Source organism: Cherax quadricarinatus, unplaced genomic scaffold (assembly GCF_038502225.1).
Source record: "Cherax quadricarinatus isolate ZL_2023a unplaced genomic scaffold, ASM3850222v1 Contig4821, whole genome shotgun sequence".
NCBI classification, from domain to species: Eukaryota; Metazoa; Arthropoda; class Malacostraca; order Decapoda; family Parastacidae; genus Cherax; species Cherax quadricarinatus.
In genome coordinates, this window is record NW_027199847.1 from 15001 (window position 1) to 27413 (window position 12413).

The following is a 12413-nucleotide window of genomic DNA, read 5'->3' on the forward strand; positions in this document are numbered from 1 at the left end:
CCAAATCACCTTAAACCATTAATAACCCAACAAAAAGCTGCTTTGTGGATTATCACCCATTCCTGTGCTAGACAACGTTCGCCCCCATCACTCTACAAGAGTCTGAACTTAATATACAATATATGCATTCATATTACTGTGCCTGCTGTATATACAGAACATGAACTCCATCATAAACCCTCTGAAATATTTCCTCGTTAGCTGCAACAGAACACAGGTACAACACAAAACCCTCTTTGACATCTCCAGTGTCCGACTCAACCTAGATGTAAAAGGCCCTAAGATCTGGAATTCATTACCCGAATCATCAAGAGGTCACCTGTCTGCCAATCGATTGTTAAAAAGCGCCTCATCTTCCTAATGTAACTTAACCAGCAATACTATGTCAGACAAAACCAGCTCATTAAACTGTTCTTGTTCTTCCAGTCTTCCTCCAACTCCCACGGAAAATTAATTGCTCATCTTATTCCATTATATTTCTACTAAAATTAAGTAACTTCCTGTATCTTCACCGTCAATCATTCCATTAAAATGAAGACATCGAATCAATTTAAAACAACAAATCATATCTTAAAAACTGTTCGTTTCTTACATTCTCTACCTTTTCTCATTGTGATTATAAGATTAGTTAACTGCTTAAGATTATTATTATTATAATCAAGGGGGAAGCGCTAAACCCGGAGGATTATACAGCGCCTGGGGGGGGGGATGTGGAAGGCATTCAGGCTTAATTCGGGGAACTGGAGCACAGATCAAATTCTCTAAATCAAGAGCCCCTCACCAACATCAAGGAACCTTCCTTGAGGGGTAACTGCTTAAGAAATCTTACTGTCTTTATAGAGATTGTAACCCAGTCATGACCAGCGTTTTCTTAATTATTTAATAGTAATAAAATATAAATTTATGAGACTGCTAAATGATCACCGAATCAGATTGAAGCATTAATGAATAATTTAAAACTACTAGTGTTCATTTAGCTGCTCCTCATTTTTGTACTGTTAACAACTCTTAATAATCTATGTCCAGTTCTTAATTAAGAAGTTTTTAAGGATTAAGATTAGTTTGCCTGAAATGAACTGCTTACTAGTGACTTCTTTTTGTACCTAACTACATGTGAAGTACATTTTGTACCTAACTACTTGTGAGCTACATTTTGTACCTAACTACATATGAACTACATTATCTGTATACTCCAAAAAAGAAGTCAAGTATTTGTAAATGTAGATTAACCTAACTTAATCTAACCTAATGTAATGTAAATGTAGCCTAACTTTAACCTAATTTCCTCACTAACAGAACACAAAGAGTAATAGTCAACAGAGTAAAGTCCGAGGCAGCTACGGTGAAAAGCTCTGTTCCACAAGGCACGTGTCTTCCTTTGCAGATGACACCCGAATCTGCATGACAGTGTCTTCCATTGCAGACACTGCAAGGCTCCAGGCGGACATCAACCAAATCTTTCAGTGGGCTGCAGAAAACAATATGAAGTTCAACGATGAGAAATTTCAATTACTCAGATATGGTAAACACGAGGAAATTAAATCTTCATCAGAGTACAAAACAAATTCTGGCCACAAAATAGAGCGAAACACCAACGTCAAAGACCTGGGAGTGATCATGTCGGAGGATCTCACCTTCAAGGACCATAACATTGTATCAATCGCATCTGCTAGAAAAATGACAGGATGGATAATGAGAACCTTCAAAACTAGGGATGCCAAGCCCATGATGACACTCTTCAGGTCACTTGTTCTATCTAGGCTGGAATATTGCTGCACACTAACAGCACCTTTCAAGGCAGGTGAAATTGCTGACCTAGAAAATGTACAGAGAACCTTCACGGCGCGCATAACGGAGATAAAACACCTCAATTACTGGGAGCGCTTGAGGTTCCTGAACCTGTATTCCCTGGAACGCAGGCGGGAGAGATACATGATTATATACACCTGGAAAATCCTAGAGGGACTAGTACCGAACTTGCACACGAAAATCACTCACTACGAAAGCAAAAGACTTGGCAGACGATGCAACATCCCCCCAATGAAAAGCAGGGGTGTCACTAGCACGTTAAGAGACCATACAATAAGTGTCAGGGGCCCGAGACTGTTCAACTGCCTCCCAGCATACATAAGGGGGATTACCAACAGACCCCTGGCAGTCTTCAAGCTGGCACTGGACAAGCACCTAAAGTCGGTTCCTGACCAGCCGGGCTGTGGCTCGTACGTTGGTTTGCGTGCAGCCAGCAGTAACAGCCTGGTTGATCAGGCTCTGATCCACCAGGAGGCCTGGTCACAGACCGGGCCGCGGGGGCGTTGACCCCCGGAACTCTCTCCAGGTAAACTCCAGGTAATAATAATATGGGTGTGGGAGAGTACAGGATGGATGTGAGAGAGTACAGGATGGGTGTGGGAGAGTACAAGATGGGTGTGGGAGAGTACAAGATGGGCGTGGGAGAGTACAAGATAGGTGTGGGAGTACAGGATGGATGTGAGAGTACAGGATGGGTGTGGGAGAGTACAAGATGGGTGTGGGAGAGTACAAGATGGGTGTGGGAGAGTACAGGATGGATGTGAGAGAGGCCTGGTGGCTAAAGCTCCCGCTTCACACACGGAGGGCCCGGGTTCGATTCTCGGTGAGTGGAAACATTTCGACACGCTTCCTTACACCTGCTGTCCTGTTCACCTAGCAGCAAATAGGTACCTGGGTGTTAGTCGACTGGTGTGGGTCGCATCCTGGGGGACAAGATCAAGGACCCCAATGGAAATAAGTTAGACAGTCCTCGATGACGCACTGACTTTCTTGGGTTATCCTGGGTGGCTAACCCTCCGGGGTTAAAAATCCGAACGAAATTTTATCTTATCTTACAGGATGGGTGTGGGAGAGTACAAGATGGGCGTGGGAGAGTACAAGATGGGTGTGGGAGAGTATAGGATGGGTGTGGGCGAGTACATGATGGGTGTGGGAGAGTACAGGATGGGTGTAGGAAAATCCTAGAGGAACTAGTCCCAAATCTGCACGAAGATCACGCCCTACATAGGCAAGACTCATCAGGAGATGCAACATCCCTCAATGAAAAGCAGGGGCGCCACGAGTACACTGAGAGACAACACAATAAGTATCAGGGGCCTAAGACTATTCAATTGCCTCCCAGGTAGCCAGTAGGTGTAGCCTGCCTGGGCTACACCTACCGGCAACCTACATTGTAAGTAAGTTTATTCAGGTATACACAAATACAGATACAGAGATTATCATACATAGCAGTATATGTGTAGAGCCTAGGATAACCCAAAAAAGTCAGACATATAATATGGCCCAGAGCCATATTATTACCATCGATATACCTTGTTCACTGAATTTAATCGTTTCTAACAACTACCTACCTTTAGATGCCATCATAAACGAAGGGAGAAGTCATGAGTAATTCATGCCGAGAATTGTAAACGAAAGCAGGAGTGACTAGGCCAAACACAGATTCATACACGTTTTCTTTGGTGCTAGATCAGAGAAAACAATGTTTTCCTTCTGCCTGGCACATAAACATGCCATGTTTATATGCTATGGAGGTGTGGTTGCCAGGTGGAGGGAAAACATTACGAAATACTAATACGTATAATAATCACTCTTGGGCACATTAAATGTCTTATTTTACGTTAATGTAGACATTTTCATTAATCCATCTATGATATTTCCTTCAAAATTATATAACACATTACACAGCATATAAACATGCATACGCCACTTTGTGTGTTTCTCGCCTTCTTCATCAAAGGGCTGGCACTCGGAACTTTCTTTGGCCCCATGGTGGCTTATTTAGCAGTCTCACTCAATAAACAAGCACAAAAAACAATGGATTATTGGCTTAGTCAGGTGGACATGTTTGGTACGGACCATTTTCAACTCAACGAAAACCGAGCGGATGTATGAAAACTGGGACAAAATTTTGACGAAAAAAATTGAAAACCAAATTCTACGAAAACTGGGGCATAAGAAAACCGAGGTTCCACCGTATTATGAGGGCAGCCTTACAATGGTTCAGGTTCATCTTCATGTAAATCTATGAAATTGCTTGTTCACAAAGTGTGTGTAAACAAACTCACTCAAGAATGCACCCAATTCTCTATTTTTAACACCAGGAACTCCTCAGTAAACTTGTCAATTTCTCACTTCCAAGTCGTCAGTCTGTGGGATCCAGCATGATGACCCAACCTTGTTTATATTTCTTAAAATTTGTTTTCTTAACACACTGGCCATCTCCCATCAAGGTATGGTGACTTGAAAAACATGAAATGTTATTTGTTCAATCACTGCCTTGTTAGAAGCATACTGACATCACAGTTCAGAGGACGCTCTAGATTGCAACATCAACCCCTCTCCTTCAGAGTGCAGGCACTGTACTCCAGTGCTCCAGGACTCAAACCTTATCAACAAGCATACTCACCCCTCCTTCAGAGCACAGGCACTATACTTCAGTGCTCCATGACTCAAGTCCTATCAACAAGGTGTCAAGTCCCATTGACTAATAGAGCATCTTTTCCATTTTTTCATTTACTAAATGGCAGGCACACATTTACACACATCCTGATATGACAATTTAATTATCATCTATGGTATTATTTTAGGACAATTTAAACCAAATGAAAAGCCAGTATCTTTATTCTTAAACACCCAGTGTCTCCCATAATGCTCCTGTGATCTTCACTTATTAAAGGAAGACCATTTCTCATTTATATATAATACAGCCTCTCCTCACTGAACGATGGAGTTCTGTTCCTAAGACCATGTCGTTATACGAATTCGTCGCTGAGTAAGGAGCATACTATAATGGTAGTGGGTTTGTGTCAACCATCTTTGATATTGTTTTAATGCCACCTTTGCACCATTTACAACATTTCTGGTATATTTTTAAATGCTTATACAGTAGTGTACTGTATACTGAAATAAACAGAATAGAGGAAATCAGCTCTAATATACTTTATTTAGTCCAGAGGGCTGAGGAAGGGTTGTTGAGGTGGTTCGGACATGTAGAGAGAATGGTATATTTTTAAATGCTTATACAGTAGTGTACTGTATACTGAAATAAACAGAATAGAGGAAATCAGCTCTAATATACTTTATTTAGGTATAAATACTGGTCAGAGAGCCCATCGTAAGTCTGAGGCATTGGTAAATGAGTATGCGCTAAGTGAGGAGAGGCTGTACTCAATTTTAGTGAATAAGGAATCATTATAAAATTCATAAGTTGAATATATAATACCTATGTATGAAATAAAGACTGGAAAATTCTTTAGGTATTTTAAACACTGTATACTGTCATATAAAAATTGTAAATTATTATACAAGAAACTCTGGAAGATAAACATCACAGTAGAAAATAAATTAAAGGGATCTGAAAACATTCAGGAATGTCTCATGAACAGAATATAAAGATGAAACAAAATGCTTGTATCTTTGGCACACATTTTTTTTTTTTTTGAGAGGAAATCTTAGTGACAGTCAGCACTGGCCAGCAGTTGATGTGCCCAACACTTGGTCAGTGAGGTTAAGGCAGGTAACTTAGCAGGATGACCATGTGGACAACACCTCACCCTCGTCAAGGATAACCCTGATGAGGCATGGGAATCCTGTTCCTAATGGCACGCACACATTCAAAGACATGTAAAGAACTGGGCCACTGTGTGACCCAAGAAGGTTATACAATGCTCCACCTGTATGTCTGATTATAATAACAATAACAATAATAATAATAATATAGGTCTGGAAAAGATATAATAAAAACGATGCCAGAAGACTTGATGAAAACCAAAAATATGCATTTTTCTATAACCATTTCCTTGTAACATGAAAAGATAACTGCTTTAACCAAATTTAATGACAGTGATATATTTTATCTAGCTGGCATATAAAAGATATTAACACTGTAATTTTGTTAGCATATAAATATTAATGGTACATCTGACTATAGTAATAAAGTTGGTAGAATTACTGACAATATGTAAAGTAAAAGGACACAAGTGCAACTAATGTGACATTTTAATGTGGCAACGTTTCACTCTCCAGGGGCTTTATCAAGCCATTACAAACAATACATGGACACAGAGGGTATATATAGGCTCAGAGTGAGGTGCAATACTAGTGGTAGTAGTAGTAGTAGTAGTGACATAAGTTGTAGTAGTAGTAGTAGTAGTAGTAATACAATATGGTAGAGCAATTAATTCGTACATGAGTACGAGTAATAGCTTTTATATCCTTTTACTCATGTACGAATTAATTGCTCTACCATATTGTATTACTATTACTACTACAACTTATGTCACTACTACTACTACTACCACTAGTATTGCACCTCACTCTGAGCCTATATATATACCCTCTGTGTCCATGTATTGTTTGTAATGGCTTGATAAAGCCCCTGGAGAGCGAAACGTTGCCACATTAAAATGTCACATTAGTTGCACTTGTGTCCTTTTACTTTACACATCTGACTATAGTTCAGAATACAATATATGTAGAACAGAGTTCATCACATTGGAAATTAACACTTAAAAAGTATCATCTGTATTACATCATAATGGAAATAATAATTTGTTTAAACAAAATTTCAAAAGAATTATTAATGATCAGATAAGGGTGTTATATAAAGGATGAGGGCAGTGTTCAGTAGAGGCATGATAATGTATGGAGGAATACTTATGAGAGGATTAGCAAATAAAGGAAATGACAAAAGAGTAAACATTAATACAGTAGAACCGCTGTATCCACTGATTCAGTATCTGCAGTTTCAGTTATCCACTCTATACTCTGACTCAAAAATACCTCTTAATTTTGTATAGTAATGGCCCCAAAGCACAAAAGTAGAAAAACTGGCAGTTCTTCAGAGCCTAGGAGAAGCTGCGAAGTGCTTATCAGTAAAAAAGTGATAATTCTCCACTTATTGTGCATAATTTACCAATTAAACTTTATAATAGGTATGTATAGGTCTTATATATAGGGTTTGCTACTATCCATGGTTTCGATATCCATTGCAGGTCTTTGGAATGCATCTGCCGTGGATACAGGGGTCCTACTGTATAATGACAGCACATCTCTGCAGATGAGTGGAATGTAAGAAACAGATTAGGTTCAAATAAACTTGGTTCTCTCATCACAGTTCAAGATTATCCTGGAGAAAGTGACAAGTACCCTATTCAGACTATTACAAGTGCTCCATGCAGACTATTACAAGTACCCCTTGCAGACTATCACAAGTACCCCAAGCAGATTATTACAAGCATCCCATGCAGATTATTACAAGTACCCCATTCAGACTATTACAAGAATATGATGATAAATTATGACAACAAATTTCCTTCTTTAAAGTAAAAGTAGACAGAAATATTAAACAAAGACTTTTATCTAGTTCAACTATTTACTGCACTTTATATACAGTACTGTATATGAGTATGTGTACATATATGTGTATATATTCATGAAGTGTACAGGTGTATAATATACTGCTATATATAATGTACACTATATACAAAACCAATACTTCACAACTATGAATGCATAAAGGAAAGAGGGAGAAATTATGTGGCTGATGAAAGGTCAGCAGATAGAAGATGGGTAGAGCACACTGCTGCTGAACCAGGGCACGTAACCCTTTCACTGTCACCATCCTCAAAATTAAGTGCTGACAGTGTTGCGATTTAAAACAAAATTATTCATGGAAAGCTTATGGAATTATACAGGCGAAAAGTTGGTGGACTGGGTGCAATTTACATGCTGGTGATTGGATTGAATTAAGCCAATTCCACTGCTCGATTCAATCTAATTCCTAGCTATTTCTGTAATATGCCTTCTTTTCTATTAATTGAGCACAAGAAACTACCAATACAACTATCAGAGCTACCCAATAATGTGCACAGACTAATTTTACACAAAATTAAAAAAATATCCAATTTAAAAACAAGGGTTCAAAATAAGCAGTGTAGGCACTCCAGCCACTCCTCTGTGTGTTACCCATGTCCCCAGGCCTCTCCTACATAACTTACCCTCTATTTTGACTCCATCATCATAAAAAAAAATGGAAGTTTTACCCTCAGATTAATAAAATACAAACAAGAATGATTTGTTATGGTTTAGGCCATCGCAATAACTTAAACACGCCTGGTAAAAACCCACAAAACAGATTGGGCAACTCTAACCTTCCTCAATTATTATTATAATCATAAGGCTAACCTTCCTCAATTATTATTATAATCATAAGGCTAACCTTCCTCAATTATTATTACTATAATCATAACTAAGCATAACCTTCTTCAATTATTATTATAACCATAACTAAGTGTAACCTTCCTCAGTTATTATTATAATCATAACTAAGCATAATGTTCCTCGAGAAAATTGCCAAACATCAAATATTTCTGCCACTTTCAGCCTAATTTAAATTTTGGTCTGAAATTGACCAAAATCATCATTACTTCACCAGTATGCCTTACATTCTGTCCCCTGCTACCAAGAAAAATATTCAATAAAACCAGAAAAACTACCCTAAACAAAAACCTCAAAGGTGTTTTTTTAAGCCAAATACAAGTACCATCCGACTTACAATCAAACTTGGTTCCGACCAACTGGCCTTAAGTCAAAATGGACGCAAGTCGAACCTTAGAAAATTGCCGACTTACTGGGTAGGGCATGTAAAATCTTTGCTATATAAAGTACCTACTTAGTATCATATGTTACTTTATACTAAATATTTTACTACTGCACATCAACATCACAGTTAGTCCTCTTAGGGGCCATGGTGAAATTTACTGTCCAGGTACATATATACAGCACAAAATAGTTAATACAGTATGATGCTGCTGATAGGGCAGGGTAACTCAAAGTGATGCTGCCTGAGTGATGTGAGAGCTCTCCCGAGATGGTGCGTTGCTGTGAGCAGTGGTCAACTGTCATATGGCGGTATGCATCGGCCTGCCCAGCCCTGCTGCCAGATGTACGGTCGTAAATATGAGTGGTTGTATGTCGAGCAGGTCATAAGTAGGAGGGTACATGTACAGTGGAATCTCAATATCCATACATCCTTATATTCATACAACTCAGTATTTGCCCAACTTTTTTGAGAAAAATTTGACTCAGTATTCAGATGTTGCCCTGGTACTTGACCTAAACAAAACAGTCCATCCGGATGAAGTCTGATGAAAACAAAGCATCACACGCTCAGTCGCTCATCAGCTTTCGTTAGTTAAGCATTGTTCTTACAAGCTCTGTGAAACTTTGTGGCATTTCATTGCTATTCTGTGGTTTTTTAAATATTTTCATTGAAAATAAGTAATCATGGCTCCTAAAGAGAGTAGTGATCCAAACAAGCCTAAAAGGAAAGCTGTGAGAACAACATTTCAAGTGAAAAATGAACTTATTGTGAAGTGGGAAAGTGGAACACATGTGTTGGGCATGGCCACTTAATGTGGTTTGGCGAAATCCAATATATCATCCATATTGAAAAACAGAGGCAATAAAATGGGCTGATGTGGCAAAAGGAGTGAAAATCCTTGCTGTGATAAGGTCACTGATAATTGAAGAAATGGAAAAACTTTTGTTAGTGTGGATTAATGAAACACAATTGGCCAGTGAAAGTGTTTCTGAAACAATTATTTGTGAAAAAGCAAAGCAGTTATGTAGTGATCTTAGGCGAGGCACCCTGGGAAACAATTCTGAAAATGATGAATTTAAGGCAAGTAGAGGCTAGTTTGATAGGTTTAAAAAGAGGAGTGGGATTCATACCGTAGCAAGGCATGGGGAGGCTGCCAGTGCTAACCGAGATGAGGCCAAAAAGTTTGTTATGGAATTTAAAACATATGTGGACATTGAGGGATTAAAACCTATGTAGATACAGAGATTTATTCCTCAACAAGTTTTTAACTGCGATGCAACAGGCCTATTTTGGAAAAGAATGCCTAAGAGAACCTACATCAAACAAGAAGAAAAATCATTACCAGGACACAAGCCCATGAAAGATAGGCTAGCACTCTTGTGAGCTTCCTTTCTTTGATGTACATGTCCATCACTCAGTGAGAGGCTTTTCTTTTTTCTGTTTATCACAAGCCCTCAAAATGACTTTGGATATATGCTGTTCAAGAAAGCATTAAACTGAAACTACAAAAAGAATAATGATTTCTTTCAAGCTCTATAAAACTGTTAATAGATAATTATATGCAAGCTCTCTTATAAAGCCCTTCTTTACAACATGATTTTTGTAATTTCAACTGGAAAAGTGCAGCTAGAATTGAACAGAAAGTGAAAAGGCCTTCAGAGTACATCTATTCCATTTTAGATGTACTTTTTCAATTGCAATTGCAAAAACATGTACAATATAGAAGAGCTTCAAGTTCTGTAGGAGTGTTAAGTTAGTAGTCTTGTAGCTTGATTGCTAGCACACTCAGCTCACACACCGAGGTCTGGAATTCAAATCTCCAGTACAGTTGAAAAACATTAGGACATGTTTCCATATGACACCTGCAGTCCATGTTCACCCATCAGTATAAAATGGGTACCTGGGTGTTAGTCGAGTGGTGTGGGTCACATCCTGGGACAAAACAGACCTAATTTGCCCGAAATGCTCTGCATAACAAGCGGCTTTCTATATAGTAATATGTCACTGATGTCAGCTAGGCCTGTATACCTTGTACATGTGTACTTGTAGAAAAAATATTATTATTATTATTATTATTATTATTAATCATAATAATAATAATAAATCATGAACAAAGAGAGCAACTTTTGAGTTTGATACATTGTTTCCAGAAGGAAAATATGGTAACAATGCAGACTAGTTTTATATAAGCCTAGAGTACATAATATACCAATTTTTAACAATGATCTTGAGGATACACAGTTGTTGTAGACCCATAAAAGAATATTAAGTTGATTCAACCTAGGATAACCAAATAAAGTCAAGCACTGTGACTTATTTCTGATAAAAAGAGACATTTTCCAATTATTTCACAGAAACCAATCAAATTAATAAGATTAACCCATAATAACTTACACAAGCTAACATCAAGAAGCTGTTTCCTTTGAGGAAAACACATCAACACTAAAAGTTTAAAGGTGACCAAAAGATGCATTATCCAGTTATTGCACAGAATCCAACAAAATTCACATCTACAGAGCCTAAACCCATGAAAAGTTTCATATGATACATCAGCCATTGAAGATTGATGCCATTCACAATTGTTATATTTTAATCAGAGGAAAGTGTTAAACCCACTGGGGTTATATAGTGCCTGTGGAGTAAGAGGCATTGAAATTCAATCCAAGCAAGGAGAAGATAAGTCTAGGTCCTTAGATCACGAGCCCCTCACCAGCATCAAGGCAAAAGTTGTTGATGCTGACAATCCTCCTAAGCAGGATACACCCGTTAAAATTTTGAAGCTGGTTGGAGGAGCCTGTCTCCATCCATCATAAGGAAACAAAATTTGGGAATGGCTTATGTAGAATTGTGCATATGGCAGCCATGCATGTCAATAGTCCCATGAATCTTGCCTAAGATACGTTATACACAAGTACTGAAAATTTTAAGCCAACTGAATAAGGTGTACTCGTATAATAAACGAAAATTTGCGAAGCAAGCAAAAATGTTGATGAGAACATTCCAAAAGATAGGAAAGTCTCTCCTCATTACAATTAAAAACACAATAAAACTGAATTTTTATTTTTAACATTCTACTTTTTTTCATTTATATTCTATTTAAAATTCTCTACAATCCCATTTGATTTTGATGTTTTGACATATTTGATTTCAATATTTTTAAAGGATCTAATTTGATAAAACTGGGGAAAAAAAAATTAAGGCAAACTGGCACCCACACTATTCAAAATTAATACAAAAATGCTTCATATTAACCCTTAAGCTGTCCAAATGTAGATCTATGTTTGCTCGCGTAGCACTCCGAACGTAAATCTACTTTTTTTTTTACATGTTTCTTATGGAGAAAATCAAGGTCGGCGTGCTACGCTCACAAACTTAGATCTACGTTTGGACAGTTTAAGGGTTAAGATACAACAAAATTTAGGCCTTGAAGCTGATCAGAAGCAGCATTCTCTAAATATTACAACAGAAACAATTTACTTAATAAAATACAAAAATTGAAATTTACACAGCTCAGACTGATGAGCTGTTTTAATAAAGCCCACCAATGGTAAAGTTTGGAGATGATCACAAAAGGCATTCTCCAGTAATTGATCTGATTCCAACGATTCCAAATTTTTTAATTTTTTTTTTTTTTTTTTTTTTCAACAAGTCGGCCGTCTCCCATCTACTCGGACTAAACTTGCGGATTATCATTTTTCTTATAGAATGAATCAAGAATATTTTGAAGTTAAGCAGAAGCATTATTTAGTTACTAAATAAAAAATAATATCACTATTTA

The 12413-nt window shown here is 37.7% G+C and overlaps 1 long non-coding RNA gene across 1 annotated transcript; it reads right to left on the reverse strand.

The window, feature by feature from the left end:
* Positions 1 to 5395: 5395 nt before the first annotated feature.
* On the reverse strand, positions 5396 to 12407 carry LOC138852186 (uncharacterized). Its single transcript, XR_011391597.1, has 2 exons — positions 8218 to 12407; positions 5396 to 8183 (listed from the first exon to the last, which is right to left on the reverse strand). It is a non-coding gene; the product is annotated as an uncharacterized lncRNA (long non-coding RNA).
* Positions 12408 to 12413: the final 6 nt, after the last annotated feature.